Below are 19,731 nucleotides of genomic sequence, written 5' to 3'. Positions count from 1 at the left end.
CGGCTGCCACTTTAGATGCCTGGACATGCGGGTGGGCCATTACCACATAAGTGTTTTGCATTACCCATTCAAAACCAAACGAGTGTGAGCCTTTTGTCCTAGTTACCCCTCCTCCGGAGAGCCAATAGAAAACGGATCGACTGCGTTCTTTTGTTTGTGGCGAGGTTGTTTACCCACCGTCGAGAAGAGTTGAAAGAAATCAATGCCGATTATAAATACTGATGCTTGCTCAGGCATATCTGCAAGAGCCTTTGACAAGGAGGCTGGGGGGTACCCCGGGAAGGAGTGGGGGTGGGACTAAGTGCCGTTAATAAGGAGGGAGTGGCCCACGGTTATTTTCTGCATAAATCCACACGTTCATCGGACTGGTAGGCGGTGAGTTTTGAAGGATGGAGGCGCTGGAGAACAATGGCCTCCGGTAACCCCTCTTCCTCCCTTTCATTGCTCGTCATCGATGGATTAAATGGAATCAGGAGAAATGCCTCCACATTTAAAGATGAACTGGGTCTGAGACCCTGGTAACCTCATAGCATTTATTCAGCTGTTTTCTTCAACAATCCCCATTAGCTGTACACAAACTCCTCGATGAAAACCTAATAAAAAATTCAACATATTCATAAAGGAGCCAAAAAAACTAAAATTTGAGTCGAGAATCCCTTTATATAGAACAAAACCTAATGATTTTAAATGGTTGCTTATGATATCCAAGATGATTTCAGACCTACACTGGAAGAGGGTAGAAACAATGATAATGCACAAGCTATGAATACTACTATTTGAGATTGGCCAAGATATATATTCATCAAAATGCTGGACAGGTTGATGGTAAATAATGTGATTACCAACATAACAGCTGTCTGGTATTCCTTTTCAACCGCTTTTCTTAACTATATGCAAACCACTAGGAAAAAAAAAAAGTAAAATACTATTCTTAGCGTTAGCAGCCAAATGGAAACATTAGTATTGAAAGATCTCATACTTCATCCTCATCACAACCACAATTAAAAAGAAGCAAAAGCTAGGTTTAAACTCCTCCCACACAACCCGCTCCTCTCTTGTCAATCTCCCGCCTCTCATTCTAACATAAAGGAGATTCCACTATGATAATGAAATCAAAGGCGACCCAAAGTGCTTCATCATGTTCGTCCATATTCCCCGCACGGCTATGGGGGGAGCTTGACTGATCCTTAGGGCAAATTTCGGCATAAAAGATAACCCTTCAATTGCGCATGGGGATCCATCCATGCATCCTTCAGGCTAAGGAACACCGGCGTAGCATAAAAATAATGCAAGAGCTTCTGGCTTCTGAAGTAGTATAAACAAGCTTGCGTTGAAAATCAGGCAATTCATATTTATTTTTATGTTTAAAAATCCAGTGACGTAACAAACACAAACACGTAAAGAGACCATGGTTATGGCTTCTCCCTAAGGGGAAAAGAAACAAAAGCACTGATAAACAGAAAAGCATACGGTAGTAAGTTTCAGGTTATAAGTAAAATAACTTCTGGAGTCAAAACAACTCCAACATTAGCTTTCATACAGAAATGAAGTTTCTTCCCTAACTCGTGCACAAGCTTTAGATACCTTTTCAGCAAACATCATCCCACACTCCAAGCATAACATATTTTCTTAACCTACAGCTTTGTATCCACCTCTACTGAGTTTTCTCTGACTTCCTGCACCACTCCAGCCATAGAAAATATTGAACAGCTATGGAGATAACACACCCATGTTTCAATCCATGAAATTTCACTCAGTCTAAACACATCACCCTAAAATGACTGACCAAATGAATCAAGCATCTTATGCAAAATCAGAATGACGTTTTGTCCTTGGTGCTTTGTGCATAGTTTACCATTCCTGTTGGTGCTAGGCTATTAAGTGTCCTGGTTTCCCATTGTTGTTTCTGGCCCACCATAACTGTTGGATTTAAGGGTAGGGCTAGGTTATGTTATGACATACGTATTAATAAAAAAACACAGCGATTTACCACTACAAACTATTACGAAGAATTATCAACTAAACTATCTGAAAATGAAAAAGAAAATCTGGCGAACCTTTGATAGGCTTTGTCTACATCAAAACCATAGCCTAAGGAAAATAGAATTTCATTGCGTCTAGTAACACCCAGTGACTATCGTACTTGGTGCAAAGTCTAGTTTCATACTTTATAATTGTCAGCAAATTTGTTCATTTGACTCAGACTTTAAAACAGAAAACCATAAAATGGCTTAGATTAACTGACTATGGACTAGGCCTAACGCGTTGTCTACTCTAAGGCTTAAGCTTGACAAGTCTGACTGAATCAGGATAGGCTTAGCCAAAACTTTATTTCTTTTACAAAGCCTGAAACGTCTTCTACCTAGCCTAAGTAATACCTTGAATTATACCTTGACTTTAAACATGCATTGCATGGCATGATTTGGAACCGTTTCTCAAACGGACATAGTAACAAGATGGGTGACCTCTAAAGCTACCCTGGCCAACATCAAGTTACATAAAACACTACAGTAAACTAACTTAAGCATACTCACCACATTAATTCTGATGACGCGCACATCTTGCTGACAGCTGCTGTTTATTGCACGAAAATGGTTAATAGGTAAATCACGCGCTTTATCACTCAAAACATCACCGAAGCACAAAAGCAAATCGAAGTGCCTTTCATACTTATCATCTGAGAATCAGCTGCTATGTAGTATTGCCATGCCAAATTTACAATAGTCTTCCTTATTCCGCCTATCTTTTACATAAAAAACTACATGTCACAAAACCATTTGATAGTTGAATGTAAATATAAAAAAATAAATAAAGGTTTTTTTTTGACAGTCTGAAGTTTTGTTCAGGACAAGAGATATTTCGTTGGTATCTGGTACAATGCAGAAGCTGACCAGACGACAAAGCAAAGACGTCACCTCAAGGTAGTGACATTGTTTATATGGTTAACTGTGGTTCGTGTTTCGTGAAAACAGCGTATTTTGTGTGGTGTATCAGGGAATGGACAAAATACTACGAACAAGTAAGATAACCTTCCCAAGATAGTAAAAATTATTAGCATTTGAGTCTAAGACCTGGGGCATTTACTTAGATCATGAAAGGTATAAACCATCATAGGCTAACCAGACAGTTTTATTTTTTTTCGTGGTAGAGTCTCTTAGCTTGCATATGCCTGATAGAAATTTTGTTGATATTACAAATTGATTTTACAAACATACGACCCATATATTTTTACAAACCAAAGACATGAGCCATATATTTTTCCAAACTGATTTTGTTTTCACGTGCATGCCCTTTAACTGATGGGACAGACCACCCATCGTGTCTCCCTCACTTTTATTTAACTTTTAAAGGGGACCATAATAGAGAAAAACAAAAGCAAGCACGAGTGCCTAGCAACAATATTTGAGAAATAACGTAAGAGAAGCCTTCAGACATATAGCCCAGGCTATTGTACAGTTCAAATGTGGAATCACTAAAAGCCACAAGTTAAAAATTTTAAAAAATAATGCTGTGATATTTTAACGTCTTGCCAAAAACATGAATGTTTTCTGAAGGTTCATCTTGACCATAATTATAGTACACCTGTTTTTATAGTTCAACCCATTTGCTTGTCAAAAACGATTGTGGGAGTTCTCCAACGGAAATGGTTAAAAATGCAATGTAAGCAGTAGGAAAAGTACATGGTTCATGTTTGTAATATCTAGGCCTATCAACCACATAACATGTTTAACAGGATACCATAAATTCAGTAACAACGAGTACCTCCTAACTTACCTTCCTTTACCTAACCTAGGGTGCCAGGTCCTACTTGACCAAGCGCCGTACCACCTAACCTGACCAAACACAGATCCAGCCTAATCTTATCTTCCCAAACCTAACCACACCGAGCATACTGGGCCCGTCTGACCTTACTCAGAGAGCTGAAAGTCATAGGGATGCCTCTTAACTCTACCCTCCCTAACCTAACCTACTTTAACCTAAGGCACCAGGTTCATCCCAACCCGACATACAGCTTTATAACTCATAAAAGTGAGGTACGGAAGTTAATGCAATTTAATGTTGCACATAGAGTCTCATTGACAAGTCCTTCCACAAAGCACACAGCATATTCCTTAACTTGATGTTGGGAGGGGAGGGATTAATCGGTAAAAGGGATTACTTCCAGGAAAGTGGATCCAGAGGCAAATGGGTTTTTGGTTTAAATCACAAGATGAACGATATGAAAAATGCTTACAGTAGCTCATGTTTGTAATCAGTAGCAGCCACCTAATAAACGAAAACACAAAGATGTGGCTTAAAATTACAGATACAGCTTAGTCTAACCTAATTATAGTGTGTTGCTTCCTACCTGACAGGGGGCATTTCTCAACCTAACCTGACCTCGAGGGCTATAAAATATAGGGTAAAATAAAAGAATGCATCCTAAACTAACCTGGTACACTATGCCCAACCTGTTTGGGGTTTAGCCCTGTCCCAAGATCCTGACTTAGGATACCATAAATTATAACGTCCCTCAACTAGCCTTAGCAGTTATTGCTTACTTTAATTTGTTGACGTTAGTTTTGTGCATTTAATTTAAAAATCAATTATGGCAGACTGTTAGATTTGCTTTTTAGTAATGCTTTTAAACTTAATGAAATGATTTGTCGGTCGTTTTATGATACAAGGCCAAATTTCTTTGTGGTCCACTAAAGATGATTTGTTGATTTAAAAAAAAAATGGATTGAAATGAGTAGTTGCAGTATTAGGGAATGAACAGGGTGAAAGTTAGCATAAACTAAAATTGCTTTACATTACTTTACTTTCTCATTAATTGTCTAATGTTATGGAGATTTTTTCTTTTACTGCTAAAACATCAAATAAAACTGCATGAGATTCTGCCATTCATATTTGTTTCTTCCCTTCCATTTAGAAGTTTGACTAGAATTTTTTTAAGAATTCTATTTTTATGCTTAACCCTGCTACTGAAATGTAAATTTTGGAAAGGATTTTAAACTGGGTGGAGTCAGAAAATATTTGGAAACTTTATCCAGAGAATTAGTGTAGTTTCTATAGATAGTCACTCATTATATCACAGAAAAAATTCATAAGTGCTACTGACATGTGCCTGACACTTGCGAAACACTTTCAGAACAGCAATAGACATAGAAATGATCTAAGTATTCATATTTGTATTGGTAAATGCATAAATTATTATTCCTTTGCCCTAATACTCCGCAGGTGTAAGCCCAAGATTATCATCATATGACCCTTGGTGATCTTGAATTCCATGTTGTTGAGAACTTGAAGTACTGTATGTGTTAACTAAGGAAAATAGGGTAAAGTAATGGTAATTACTGGGATACATCCTAAGCTAACCTTTCCTAATGTTTCTTAACCTAACTCGGGCACTGGAGCCTACTTTAGGTTAAGTATGCCTTAGTTTAACCAGACCACTGATCTGATTAACAGCTTTCCTAGGGCTGGCCCAAAGGATTAGATTTATTTTACGTGGCTAAGAACCAATTGGTTACATAGCAACGGGGACTCAGCCATTGTGAACTGAACCACATTATAATGAGAAATGAATTTCTATCACCAGAAATAAATTTCACTAATTCTTCATTGGCCAGTCAGAGAATCAAACGTGGGCCCAGCAGAGTGCTAGCCAACTGTAGCCTACTGACTGCCAACCATTAGCATTGCCTAAAAATAATGCCAGTGATTCTTACTGAATATATATATTTTAAAGTGTCATTGTTTAACCTAACCTAATGGTGCATTATTGCCCATGAGCAAGGGGTGAGGAAATCCTCCCACATTCCACTTCATACCTCACCAGTGAACTTTTAGATGTCAGTGTCCTTGAAGTGCATAAAGACAAGTCCTTCATGCCTTGTCCCACTGGGGAGGGGACACTTCCCAAGTGACTCCACCAACTGCCCCACATCTTTCCCCACTACTCAACATGTTTTCTTGCTCAACCCATGAGGGTTAAGCACTGGAATGTGAGCAGCCAGCATTCAGTGCAAGCTGCTTTGGCTCTGTCCAGGTGAGACTCCGACCATTGCTAGTACCTCGCCTTCTACCCCAGCTACATCAGCTGCCCCTGAGATGAACCTTTGCCTTAGTACTTGCAGAAGTGGTTTTCCCTCAGTATTCCAGGGAGCCCATCTTTGCCACACTCCTTACTCACTTAGCTTCAGCCAAATCATCACCTAAGAATTCTTTTGCTTTTAAATTGCTTCCCATTCCTGCTAAGAAACTCAGTGTACAGTAGTTTGAACCTCCTACAGTGGTCGTCTCGCCGTAGGAAATACTCCCATGTTGTCGATTACGGCTTGTATCCAGCGATGTCAACAATCTGTTCCTTGACCAATTCTCCTGCACTGTTTTGGGAAAGCAAGAAAGCAAAACCAGTGGACAGAGTAAGACGAGGCTTTCTTTATGGTTCTTCCTCTCAAAAGAAGAAGAAGAAGAAGAAGAAGAAGAAGAAGAAGAAGAAGAAGAAGAAGAAGAAGAAGACCCCCCAAGGAGGTCCCATAGCACCTCTTCTAGAGTCAATGATGATGTGAGACCACCTCTGTGTGAGATGTCTACCATAGGTAAGGTTAACACTTGGTTACTGAGTGCCCTTGGGACCTCAAGTCTTCCCACATATTCTTGTACCTGAGGACTGCTCCAGACTCTTGGCACTGTGCATCTGCAGAAATGTGCAGAGTAGAGTCAGTGCTACAGTTGCACTGAGTGATTGTGCTTCCCCCTAACCATGTGCATGTGGACACAGGGTTCACATCAGACAGGTTGCTGCTGTACAGGTAATTTAGGGTTACAATGAAGACTCGCGTATGCATGATCGTGCAGCACCTCGGCTGACGTCTATACTTTGTCCGGAACCCCTGATGTGTGCATGGACAATAGCATGCATGCCCACTCAATTGTAGCAGCTCTTAGTTCGGCTTTTGGAGTCGTACAGGAGGTATGACTTCACTAGTGGAATGAGGTTTTGCTTAAGAATCATCTCAGTGCGTGGCTCAGTAAAAGGTGCCACGAGAACATGGCTGAAAATAAGTTGGAACTTACCTTCGGCCATGTTCTCTTGCATGATCACCAGGGTACACTGACGTGTTGTCCCCTCCATGGATCTGATAAGAGCGAATGGTCCTTCGCCATCAGTGTCCTAGCTGGCTCATTCTGTATAGGGACCTTCAAAGTTTCCAAAATGCATGTACAGTAATGCTCCTGTGGGTACTTTTGTCTCATTATCACGCCTAAATATTAGATAAATAGTAGGAAAATATTTGGTAGACGTCAGATAGCCCGATTCATATTGGCTGCTTTGTTTATCCATGGCAGTCATGAAAAAGCTTTGTTGTTAACTAACAACTGATTTAGCAGTTTGGATGCTCAATAACCTCTCGTTTTGTGTGCTTTCTAACATATGTAAAACTGCGTTTTGTACTAACAGATGAACATATATGAAATATTTAAAGTATTTTAAGTTTCGTTATGATAATATTTTTACACGGCATTCCCGCCTAAGGTCAAACAGCATGACATTGCATAGGGCAATTATTGTAAAAGAGATGTTAAGGAAAGACTCAACCGCTGTGACCAATCACTCGTAGAAGGTAGCTACACAAACTGGTGTCATTAACTTGCTCAGCCTTGCAGTTTTCAACACAGGCTGCTCTCTCATTTACATCAACAATTAGTTCACGTCATTTTGCTCATACAAGTTTTAAATGGTTTGGTGTATATTACTGGTTTTTGGAATTTTTGTTGTAATATTTTGTGCACCTTACTCAATCCGCTACATGATGTGAGGAAATATAATTAGTCTTGCCTATAATTCAGCTGTAATTTTGAAGTTTGTTGCAATGGTATTTATTATTCCGAGATGTTTGAATGGTAAAGACAAGGAGAGAGAGAGAGAGAGAGAGAGAGAGAGAGAGCACTCAACATCCCGATTTACATAATATGCCTGGAGGAGCATTCGTGATGAAGCACCACTTTCTTGTATGCCCTGCTTGGGTAAATATGATGATTAATATGTGAACTGACGCACGCATTCGTAGCGATATTTAATATTCATTGGATTGCAGGTCCGGGGAAGAAAGGAAGAGAGAAAGCGAGAGCCTGAAAGAGTAAGAGAGCACTTGACATCCCGATTTGCATAATCTGCCCCAAGGACTAATCGTGATGAAGTACCACTTCCTTCCGAGGCCCGCTTGTGTAAATATGGTGATTAATGTTATGTGAGTTGACGTACGCAGTCCTAACCTCGATATCCTCCCCAAGCGTGCCCGGAGGCCTTTCCCTCAGAAGGAGAAGAAGAAGAAGGGGCATCGAGGGGCATACACTGTGAATACATAAATATTGTGCTCGGTGGAAGTCCCCCAACAACGTGACTAGAATGCATTAAACGGCGTCTCCTTACCGGGAATTTAGGGAGAGGACAGGACTCGTCGCCAAGTTGTCTCAAGAAGGTTTTTGAACAAGATGACCTCAGGGAAACTTTCCAGGGACAAGATGACCTCCGGGAAACTTTCCAGGGACGAGGTGACCTCCGGGAAACTTTTCCGGGAGGAGATGACCTCCGGAAAGGTATCTGGGCCTATCGCACCGCGAGTTACTTTGGTTTTCTCACAACTACTCTGGATCAAAGGTGAGTTTTTTTTTTTTTCAAGAGGTGGCGTTCGAGCCAGGTGATGACAATAAGAAACTCAAGTGTTATGTTTAGTTTAGAAATAAATATTTTAAGACTAGTAATGTTGAAAATATCATATAAATTAATATTTTTCATCCAACTTACGTAATGCGTATTGCATTTTTCTTGTCATTCCTTGTCGTAACAGAAGTTGTCACCACGATTTCGTTAAATTCTAATACTGTTCGTGATATGAATTTTCAACGAAACATGACAGGGTTCTCAGTCTTAAAGTTCTTGAAATAATCATTGACGTAATATCATAAGTTTATTGGAGTTGTATATTTAGATGAGTGTTTGTATTCTAATGCGCATGACAATGAAACACAAAATTACACAAGATATATATATTACAGGTCACACACATATATATATATATATATATATATATATATATATATATATATATGTATTATACATACTTACATAAAAATCGAATGCATGGTTACAAAATCAGATCAGATATTTTTTTGTTGAGATATTTCGGTAGATGTTATTTGGACTCATTTAACCAGTTTTGAAGAATGTGGAAAGTATTCACTACGCGCAGTACAACAACTGGGTTCTCAGTTACTTTATTCATGACTGATGTGACGACAGGGCAGTAGGTGAACACAGTATCTTGAGCATCTTATGTAACGTTTAATGTAGTGTGAAACATCATATCACTTCTGATGCCTTTTACAGTTATCCAAGTTATTCATCATGTCTCAAGTTTCTTTAACCTTATTAATTAATTAATTAGTTTTTTTCGAGGGGGAGGTCATTCTGGCCTCTTTGTAGCTCATTTTCTTCTGCACCAGTTAGCACATCCCTACGTGTACGAGTACTACGTCTTTCTTGGTTACGATCAAGAAAGTACAACATCGGCCTAGGTTATGACTAAACGTCAGCCATATTGGTACGTTTTATGAGCATGTTCTAGGTAGAAGGCGTTCTTTAAACTTGACAGAATTCCTGATACACACACACATACATATATAGTATATATATATATATATATATATATATATATATATATATATATATATATATATATATATATATGTTTCAGCCAAAAGGAAAAAGTAAAATGATGGTAATAAGATGAAAGATTGAGCATCACCATTGTTTCACTTTTCTTTTGAAACTGAAACTTATATATATATATATATATATATATATATATATATATATATATGTTATATATATATATATATATATTCATTTGTTGATGTTACTCTCAGTTGTAGCAACATTTGTGTTTTAAGAAATTCACTGCAAGGACATTAGAATTGTAGTGATAACATACAGCCTGTATTCTTATGAAAAAAGAAAATAATGATAGCCGCTGATAATTAATTTCCACGACGAGCGTTTCGTACGCCTTAAAACGCATTCCCGTGGGGGCGGGGGCGGGGGTTATCGTCAGTTTGTCTCACGCGGTGCAATTGTAGGCATTACTTGCGTCTTTTGCAGCGTCCCATTGCCGCCCTAACTGCAACCCCTTTCATTCCTTTTACTGTATCTCCGTTCGTACTCTCTTTCTTCCATCTTGCTATGTACCGTCTCCTGACAGTTCTGCCCTAAAATGGAAAACTGCAGTATCTACAAAATTTTCGAAATTGAGATATGCCACCTATTGGGCTCGTGAAACGCTAATACACAAGTTACTGCAGTTTCAGAACGATTCTTCAATGCTTTCCACGAGTATTTAGGGCGTTATGATTTGCAGTATCTGCAAAATCAGTATTAAGGCAAGGGAAAACTGCAATATCTACCATTTTTCTCAGTTTTGTATTTTTGCAGATACTGCAGTCTTCCATTTTAGAGCAAAGTTGTTTCATAGTGCAACTGCAAGGTTTTCCTCCTGTTACACCATTCAAACCTTTCTGCTCTCAATTTCCTTTTCAGCGCTGAATGACCTCGTAGGTCCCAGCGTTAGACCTTGGGACCAAATTCTATATTCCATACATTCCATTCCAAACGCACAGAGGAAATTAAGAAGGCAGGACTTGAAAGAAGTCAAGCCATGCCGAAAGAAAAGCAGACTTCGCGTGCAGAAGAATCCGGACGAACGAGATATTCATACGCGGTGTTATTCTCCAGACGTGAAAAATGATAATGGCTCCTCCTGACGTGCGATCTCGGCGGACGACATTAAAACTAAATTAAGCCGCGAGTCTGAGAGTCACTTTGCCGACTCCCCCGCGCCTTGTAAAAATCTCTTTAGCCTCAACAATGAGCCGCCTCCGGACGTCAGGCGCGCGTCGGGTCTGGACACCAGTACTCCACAGTGGTTGTTAAGTGCTATATTCCCTCATTTACAGCCGAGATCTCGACCATGCAGTCTGTTATCTTTAGGTTTTTGTTGGTGTGTCCTACCGGGATCCAAAAGGGTTATAAATCCTAATGCATTTCGAAAACAGAGTCGGTCGTCATTCAGTCTCTCTCCCGACATATTTTGCCTTATTTATGATGTGAGGTTAATTTGTTTTGGAGAGTTCTACTCATTGTGGGGATGGGGTGGTGGTGAGGAGAGACTGGGGCGTGGGGTGCGGGGGAGCCACTTTTTGAGGAATATCATGCTGGTTTTCCCAGTATATAGCTCCTTTCATGATTTCATTTACATATATTCACAAATAGTGTATGTTGTCTATATATATAACACATATAATTGTATATGTATATATGTATGTATATATATATATATATATATATATATTATATATATATATATTTATATATACTGTATATGTTATATGTAATTGTATATATAGAAAGATATATATATACACATATATATATAGTGTGTGTGTATGTGTGTATATACGCTTCAGCAGCATGTGAATGTGTAAGGGCATATATTATGTATGTATTGTAAGTGTCTCGAATTTTTAAAGGGGTATCAGTTTACTATTATTTATATTTATTCATATTCGCCTTTCAAAATGACAGTGTTGATGTGTATGTTGATTCCCAAGGACAATAATCGTGCTGAAACCCATAGAGGGGAAAAAATTTGATTTGAGTTTGCGAAATTTAGGTTGTCAAGCTAGGCCAGGGCACTTGCTATCTTTCAACGCTCAAGACAGTGGAAAAAGGGTGTTGGAGTGGCTGGACAGCTAGACAAGAGATCTAGAAAATAAAGGGGATGAAGTGCAAGGATCTAATTGTGAAGTGGGAGAAAACCCCACAGTAGCACTAAGAAGTGATAGTTAGAGAGGTTGGACAGCAAGATTGAAGAAAGGAAGTGGGAATGGAGTAAAGTATAAGGCTGCAAACACAGTGAACCAAGTTGAGTTGCACTGTCAGCACTATCCCTCCTACGGGGGACAGAGTCGAAAGTGGAACTATTTCTTTTCAGACGCCGTTTTTAAAGAAGTAATTTTTTTTTTGTATTAGCCTTCGGCCACAGCCGCTCATAGGGGGTGGGGGCGATTTGATTAATTATAGTGTTCTTAATTCTGTATCGTATTTTAGCTTCTGTAAAAGAAAACTATTGTGCCGGCTTTGTCTGTCCGTCCGTACTTTTTTCTGTCCGTACTTTTTCTGTCCGCCCTCAGATCTTAAAAACTACTGAGGCTAGAGGGCTGCAAAATGGTATGTAGATCATCCACCCTCCAGTCATCAAAAATACCAAATTGCAGCCCTCAACCTCAGTAGTTTTTTATTTTTATTTAAGGTTAAAAGCTACGATCGTGCCTTGGCAACGATATGACAGGCCATCACCGGGCGGTGCGAAGGTTCATGGCTGCGGTTCATACAGCATTATACCGACCTCCGAAAGGTAGACTTATTTTCGTGGCTTTGATTATATGCTGCAGTTGGTCACAGAGAACTCGATTGTGCCGAGGAAACTTATGCATATTTTTTTTTTATGTACATGGGGCGTTCAGAATGATTACAGCTACATATTTTCTTTTTACCTCTTCTTTGTTCGTCCATGTTATAAATTAGATCTACTTCCACAGTATTTTCCCATCCTCATATTGTAAATTTTGCCTTTAGTTTAATATTACTTTTTTTTCTCTTTTTCCATCTACATTATCTTCTTCGCTCTGTTATATATTCCATCTTTTTATCTATTCAATTATACATATATTCTATTATGAATACAATATTCCAATTTACATATATATTCCTTCTTTTATCTCAGGTTTGCTTTCTTCTTCCTTTCTTTAACGCTACCTCTTTTCTTTCATTTGTCTTCCTGTCGAGCGACATGAGGAGGGGGGAGGCGGGAGGGGAAAAACCCCCCGCCATCAGGATTAGAAATCCATTAAGAAGAAATCAACACCTTAAAGGGTGGCTAAATAGATTCCCCAGACTCTTGTATACTTCTCATTACCTCCTCGGCCACACATGGCCTGAGGTCACACAACCTTTGACCCCAGGCCTGTCACTCTCTTCCCGTGCTCGTCCGGGGCAGGCGCTTGGATGCCCTGTAGTATTGTGGTTCGGAAGAAAGCTGATTTTTGATAGTTATAATAAAGATAATGATAATATACTTTGTTTTATACAGAGGACGATGGAAAGGGAACATCGTGGCCTTATGTAGCTTTGGCGAGGTGGAAAGAATGAAAGAGTTTGCTAGTGTTTGCAAGAGTTCAGAATGAAAGTTTGCTAGTGTTTGCAAGAGTTCAGAATGAAAGAGTTTGCTAGTGTTTGCAAGAGTTCAGAATGAAAGGGTTTGCTAGTGTTTGCAAGAGTTCAAAATGAAAGAGTTTGTTAGTGTTTGCAAGAGTTCAGAATGAAAGAGTTTGCTAGTGTTGGCATGAGTTCAGAATGAAAGAGTTTGCTAGTGTTTGCAAGAGTTCAGAATGAAAGAGTTTGCTAGTGTTGGCAAGAGTTCAGAATGAAAGAGTTTGCTAGAGTTGGCAAGAGTTCAGAATGAAAGAGTTTGCTAGTGTTTGCAAGGGTTCAGAATGAGAGAGTTTACTAGTGTTTGCAAGAGTTCAGAATGAAAGAGTTTGCTAGTGTTTGCAAGAGTTCGAATGAAAGAAGAGTTCAGAATGAAAGAGTTTGCTAGTGTTTGCAAGAGTTCAGAATGAAAGAGTTTGCTAGTGTTTGCAAGAGTTCAGAATGAAAAAGTTTGCAAGAGTTCAGAATGAAAGAGTTTGCTAGTGTTTGCAAGAGTTCAGAATGAAAAAGTTTGCTAGTGTTTGCAAGAGTTCAGAATGAAAGAGTTTGCTAGTGTCTGCGAGAGTTCAGAATGAAAAAGTTTGCTAGTGTTTGCAAGAGTTCAGAATGAAAGAGTTTGCTAGTGTTTGCAAGAGTTCAGAATAAACAAAAGTTTCAAATCGTTAGCAAGAGATGACAGTAAATTTGAGGAAGAGTACCGACCGAGTTACGACAGAGAACTCTGTAGTTAAGGCCAGAGAGAAGCAGCAAAGTAGGCTGGGTAATTGAGAAAGGAAATATTCGATGAGTGCTTCAGTATTGGCAGAAGCAAATTTCTTGGAAGATAAAAATAATTATACCTTAGTTTAACCAGACCACTGAACTGATTAACAGCTCTCCTAGGGCTGGCCGAAGGATTAGACTTATTTTACGTGACTAAGAACCAATTGGTTACCTAGCAACGGGACCTACAGTTTATTGTGGAATCCGAACCACATTATACCGAGAAATGAATTTCTATCACCAGAAATAAATTCCTCTAATTCTTCATTGGCCTGCCGGAGACTCGAACTCGGGCCTAGCAGAGTGCTGGCCGAGAACTCAACCAACTCTGCCAACGAGGAACTTCTTGGAAGTGAAAGCTCAGGAGAGATTGTACAGTACGAGTTCGGGGCGAATGGGTTAGGAATAATAGTGGAATAGTTCAAATGGTTTTATTAAATAGAAAATGAAGGCAGGAGATGTCCGGGATCTTTCCAAGAGAAAATGCATATAATTACAATATATGCGTTGAGTAATGAAGTTTATGGAAATGAATTATCGTTTGATAGTAAAATAGTTTATTAATAATAGATACAAGATAACTCAGGGTATAGCAAAGGAATTGAAAATTGTATCAATACAAGATAACTTAGGGGATAAGAATGGAGCAGAATATTTTAAGTTCAGCATGAAATCTTTGTACAAGTTTAAACTAGTTTATAGGAATTTTATATATTTTATATATATATATATATATATATATATATATATATATATATATATATATATATATATATATATATATATATATATCTATACATATATATATATATATATATATATATATATATATATTATATATATATATATATATATATATACAGTATATATATATATATATATATATATAAATAATGTTTATATATATATTTATATGAAAATATATAATTGTATTTATTAATGATGCTGTTATAAACAACTGATGATAATTATCAAGCTTCTTTGTATGATATTAATTATACGTCCCCAAAAGACAAACATATACAATGTGATACAAATTAATTCAGTAAAGGATTGGCACTATAGTTCAAAGAGTTGGTTGGTGCTCTTTTATTGGATCGTAACTATAAAGATTTGTTCTTAGGAAGTAAATAGTTCATTGGTTCTCTTTTTATTGACTTAGAAGAAAGTAAATGCATATTCTTACCGAACGTAATTCCAGAGGAACGCTAGTATTAATATTTGGCTAATGTTTCAAGAATGAGAAGAGAATTAACCAGTAAAGATTTATATTCTTAACAAAGACTCTTAATTCAACACCAGAATATTGCGAATACTTCCCCCCAGTCAAAATTCACGAACATCCTACCAATGGAAAAGTTATAAATACAAAAGAAAAAAAAAATAAAACCAGATAAAAACGACAAGGCACCATAAGCAAACAGCTTTTCCAAAAGTCTCCCACTATCAGATGGAAGTGTATAGCAGTACAGAGTAAACAATTCGCTCTGGCCCGAGTGGAATGCTGGGGGAGGAGAGAGAGAGAGAGAGAGAAACTTGCGTACCTAATGGAGGAGGCATCATTGTAATCTGGCCAGCATCGTAGGGATTAGCCAATCTCGGGTGTAGGTAAACGGGCGATAATTAGTTGATGAGGGACAGATTAGCCCCCGAGTCCGAAAGGATTAGGGGGGATTTGCCTGACGTATCGGTGGAATGCTTTTGGGGGGGATGGTTGGAGATTTGGTTGGGAGGAGGGATATGAGGAGAAAGATTGGAAAAGTTGGAATCGGGAGAAAGGGGAAGATAGGAGAATAGAAGAGAAATGGAATACAGGAACGTAATGAAGGTGCAAGGCGAAGAAGAGTATAGAGAAGGAGGATAGGGACGGTAGTGGGGAAGGGGGGGAATTTGATACAGGAATAAATGAGGAATTGGGAGAAAGAAAATAAAGAAATGGAAAAGAAGTTAAAAACAACAGTGAATGTAATTTGTGAAAAAGGGAAAAATTTATTCGCCAGTGGTAGGTGAAAGAGGAAAAGAAGTCTGATCTTGATGATGTCATTTCTATCAGATTAGTTCATTTTGTATTACAGCACAATTTCCCATTATTTACGAGTATATCATTTCGAAGGAAGACCAAAGGTCACTGGGACCCAGGAATTCATACCATTTTATACCAGGCTTGGACCCCGTAGGGGGTTAGTGCCGTCAGTGCACCTCATCGGATGCACTGTAGACATTACTAAAGTTTGCAACGTCCATTCAGGCCCTAGCTGCAACCCCTGCATTCTTTTTTTGCTGTACCTCCATTCATATTATCTTTCTTCATCTTTGCTGTCCACCTCTGCTAACAATTATTTCATAGTGTAAACTGCGAGGTTTTCATCCTGTTACCCCTTTGAGACCTATCTACTCTCAATTTCTTTTCCAGCTGAATGACCGCATGTCCAGTGCTTTATTTTGGCCTAAACTCTATATTTCATTCCATTCCTATACCAAGCTTGGGAGACTTTAGAAATTGGTATAACCTTGAAGGAAGTGATTATAGACCATCGAATGTTGCCGAAATCAGGCAACTTTCTACATAATGAAAGTATAGATGGGCGTCGTGGAACTAATGAAGTCCAATTGACATCAAGTCTTTAGAAAATGGTCTGTTTTTTTTAAAGCAACTTAATGTGACTGGTGTTATTGTGAAGTTATATCCTCTGTCGGAAACTGTTGATGATGTGTCAAATCATTTTTAGTTTTCTGAAAAGAAAACTATTGTGCCGGCTTTGTCTGTCCGTCCGCACTTTGCTGTCCACACTTTTCTCGCCCTCAGATCTTAAACTACTGAGGCTAGGGGCTGCAAGAATTGGTATATTGATCATCAACCTCAGTCATCAAGCATACCAAATTGCAGCCCTCTAGTCTCAGTAGTTTTTATTTTAAGGTTATAGCTAGCCTTGATCGTACTTCTGGCACCGATATAGGTACCAACAACGCAGGCCACCACCACCGGACCGTGGCTGAGTTTCATGGGCCGCGGCTAGGAGTTTTATGGGCCATGGCTGAGGCCACCACCGGACCGTGGCTGAGTTTCATGGACCGTGGCTGAAAGCTTCATGGGCCGCGGCTCATACAGCATTATACGCTATATGGAAAACTCGATTGCGCCGAAGAAACTTGGGCTCATTTTTTACTTGTTTACACACAAGTCCGCTTTTTAAACCCTTCGTTGGTTAAGTTGGGGTATCAGTCTTCGCTGTCAAAACAACACATAATTATGCACATAATTACCCGTTGCATAAATTTTGCTGTGTGCATTTATCTTTCGTTCAAGATTAACAGTAAAACTTTTCTGAGATCTGGTTGATGGATTTGAATGATTTCAGTTTTATATACATCAAATAAAAGGAGGCCATAAAAACACCAAAGTGTAGGAAGTTAATGCTATATTTCAGAGAACGACCGTCTCCCTCTTCAGACAGGTAATGAATTCTGTTTTAACAGAAAATATTTCTTTGTCATTATATATATATATATATATTATATATATATATATAGTATATATATATATATATATATATATATATACTCTCTCTTAATACTTTTACTTCAAGTGCCTCATGACATAGAACTGGGAAAGTTAAAGTTACGCTTCCTATTTTAAATGCTTATCGAGTAGCTTTGTTAAATGACATACAGACCCTTTATCTTTTGAGCAGTGAGTTTCTCAGTATTATCAGTATTAGATCCCTTACTTATTCCTTCCCTGCTTTTCTTAACCTTTAATGCTGAGTTTCTGCTTGACATGGAAGTTTAGCTTGTAATTTTACTTATGATTTTAGATCTGAGCCGAACAGATACATTGTATCTTTTACTTCAGTTAATTTCTTTTTTAGCCTTTGATAGTTATGAACATTGCTTTTCTCTTTTACTGTTACATAAGTTATATAATTTTGTAGTGTGGGCTGTGTACAAGAACATGGCATTATTTGTTTTGATTTAATTTTTTAGGTTCGGTGTGGACAAAATATTACTCTTTTATTTTTTTTACGTAATTTTTAAATATAGTGTTAAAGAGAACATTGCTTTCTTTATTCAAGTCATAATTAATATCTTAGCTCGGGGTGGACAAGGACATGGCATTCCCTTAGGGAGGTAGTGCCGTCTGCGCTCCTCACTTGGTGCACTGTTGGCATTCCTGAAGCATATTTGAAGTGCCCCATCGGCCAATAGCATCACCCACTTATGTAGCCCTTTAAACTACAGTACCTCCGTTCCCGCGTCCTTTCTTCATTCTCACTGTCCAACCTCACTAACTATTACTTTTTAGAGCAACTGCGGGGTTTCTCTAAGTACCACTCATTGATCTCTGTGCTTCATCTTTTATTTTCTGGATCTCTTAATATGATCTAACCACTTCGACTTCCTCTTGTCAGTCTTCAGCGCTTAATGACAGAAACTGCCCCAGTGCTTGATTCGGTATGTGGGTGTGGGTGTAAGCTATTACCAAGGCAAAGTGAATTCGATATTTAGAGGTTTTTCGTAGCTTGTTTTTATGTATAAAATATACGTGTATATATATATATATATATATATATATATACTTACATATATATAATAAGTAAAAAGCCAAAATAATGTATATGAGCGATTGTATTTTTCCCAAATACAAAAACTAGTTAACCCTTTTTTGTATTTTGGGAAAATGCAATCGCTCATATACATTATTGTGGCTTTTTACTTATTATTTCCGGTCACATTATAGTGATGCACCATAAAAAATGTTTATATATACATATATGAATATATATATTATATATATATATGTTATATTATATATATACATACGTGTATGTATGTACGTATATATGTGTGTATGTATCACCCGTAAAGGTATCAGATTCGCCTTGGCAAACTGTACCTGAATTCTGTATCTACATATTATCGCTAGCTGAAAATATTATTATTATCAGTAATGGTCTGTGTGTAACCGTTTATTATTATTACTTCTTATCTCATGTATCTAAATTTTGTGTATTTTATTGTTCCTACCTCAGCTATCTCTGTTTGCAGGCCTGAACTGAAATAACGGATATCATTATTATTTATTATTATTATTTACTTTCATGAATATCTTCAGACTTTCGAGAAAATTATTATTATTATTATTATTATTATTATGTTATTATTATTATCTCTTTAAAGGAACCATCCCAAAGAGAAATAGACACTCACGTCATGGCCAAGGATGGGAAAATATGAGGGAGGAGGAGGAGGAGGAGGAGGAGGAGGGAGGCGTGGGCAGATAAGGAAATGGTGTTAGGATTACTAAAAGGGAAAGAGGAAAGGTTAGGGAAGGGAGGAATATATACGAAGAGATTAGGGGGAAAGAGATGGGGACGGAAGCAGGAGCGAAGAAAAATGTGAAAGAGGAGTTGATAATGGTGTTGGAGGAATAGTGTGAGGAGGAAGACGATAGGAGAAGGAGGAGGAGGAGGGGGAGCAGGAGGAGGATGAAGACTGTATGAAAGGGTAGGAAGAGAGAAGTCGGGAAGACTTCCGTGAAAGAGGAGTTGATAATGGTGTTGGAGGAATAGTGGGAGGAGGAAGGGAGGAGGAAGACGATGTTTAAAGGAGGAGGGCAGGAGGAGGATGAAGACTTTACGAAAGGGAGGAAGAGAGAA

At 38.3% G+C, this 19,731-nt stretch overlaps 1 long non-coding RNA gene across 1 annotated transcript in view; it reads left to right on the top strand.

The window, feature by feature from the left end:
* The first annotated feature begins 2,892 nt into the window (after nucleotides 1-2,892).
* Nucleotides 2,893-19,731, top strand: part of LOC136835133 (uncharacterized) — a 338,270-nt gene continuing 321,431 nt past the window's right edge. The window contains exons 1-2 of the long non-coding RNA XR_010851988.1: nucleotides 2,893-3,019; nucleotides 8,085-8,647. This is a non-coding gene — a long non-coding RNA (uncharacterized lncRNA). The remainder of the gene's footprint in view (nucleotides 3,020-8,084; nucleotides 8,648-19,731) is intronic.

This window comes from Macrobrachium rosenbergii, chromosome 55 (assembly GCF_040412425.1).
Source record: "Macrobrachium rosenbergii isolate ZJJX-2024 chromosome 55, ASM4041242v1, whole genome shotgun sequence".
In the NCBI taxonomy this organism is placed as follows: Eukaryota; Metazoa; Arthropoda; class Malacostraca; order Decapoda; family Palaemonidae; genus Macrobrachium; species Macrobrachium rosenbergii.
This window is presented reverse-complemented; position numbering and strand designations above follow the sequence as displayed.